Here is a 1,081-nt window from a genome sequence, read left to right as displayed (position 1 = left end):
GGGAAGTTTCTATTAGAAATAAACTTTCTCCGAAATACATTATTTATGCATTTCAAAGGAAAGCGATGTTATTTTAAATTATGAAAGCAAAAGGAGGTAGTATGGAGGTGACCCTGGAATCTTCAAGCTAAACTAGTATAATAGACGCTCTGGCAAATCTGACCAAATGGGAGGACTTTATCTAGAGCCCTAGAAATATTTATATATGTGATCTAAGAACTATCCTTACTAATTTCAGATGATACTATCACATCTGAAAAAGTTTCTACTACTGTTCACTTCGGTAGTACATATACTAAAATGGGAATGATCCAGAGAAGATTAGCATGGCCCCTATGCAAGGATGACATGGAAATTTGTGAAACGTTCCATATTTTTAATGGATCAGAGAAGGAAAATGAAGTTTCCTCATTTACATGAGGAAAATGAGACATTCACACATTGTTGGTGGAATTGTGAACTGATTCAACCATTCTGTAGAGCAGTTTGGAATTATGCCCAAAAGCCTATAAAATTTTGCATATCCTTTGATCCCCTTTAAGTATATATTCCTAGAGAGAGATTTTTTAAAAAAGAAAAGAAAAGGAGCCATGTGTACAAAAATATTTATAGCAGCTCATTTCTCAGGGCAAAGAGTTGGAAACTGAGGGATGCCCATCAATTGGGAATGGTTGAATACATGATGGTATGTAGTTATGATGGAATACTATTGTCCTATGGGAAATGATGAGCAGGATGCTCTCAGAAAAAGCTGGAAAGTCCTCCATGAACTCATAAAAAATGAAATATATTGTGTACAAAGTAATAACAAAGTTGTGAGATGATCAACTGTGGATGACTTTGCTATCATCAACAATACAATGATCTAAGACTATTCTGAAGGACTTATGATGAAAAATACTATCCAGAGAAAGAACTGATTATGTCTGAATTCAGATTGAAGCATCTTTTCTAAAACAAACAAACAAAATTTTTTCTTGAGGATTTTTTTGGAGAGAATTTATGTTTTTTTCCCACAACATGGCTTTTATGGAAATGTTTTTTCATTACTTCACTATCTCAGGATGGGGAAGGGGGGAGG

The 1,081-nt window shown here is 34.3% G+C and overlaps 1 non-coding gene across 1 annotated transcript; it reads left to right on the top strand.

The window, feature by feature from the left end:
* Positions 1 to 273: 273 nt before the first annotated feature.
* On the top strand, positions 274 to 378 carry LOC111719118. Its single transcript, XR_002769401.1, has one exon. It is a non-coding gene; the product is annotated as a U6 spliceosomal RNA (small nuclear RNA).
* The last annotated feature ends 703 nt before the right edge of the window (positions 379 to 1,081 follow it).

This window comes from Sarcophilus harrisii, chromosome 1 (assembly GCF_902635505.1).
Source record: "Sarcophilus harrisii chromosome 1, mSarHar1.11, whole genome shotgun sequence".
Classification (NCBI taxonomy): domain Eukaryota; kingdom Metazoa; phylum Chordata; class Mammalia; order Dasyuromorphia; family Dasyuridae; genus Sarcophilus; species Sarcophilus harrisii.
The sequence above is the reverse complement of the archived record's forward strand: the minus strand, read 5'-3'. Positions and strand labels throughout refer to the sequence as shown.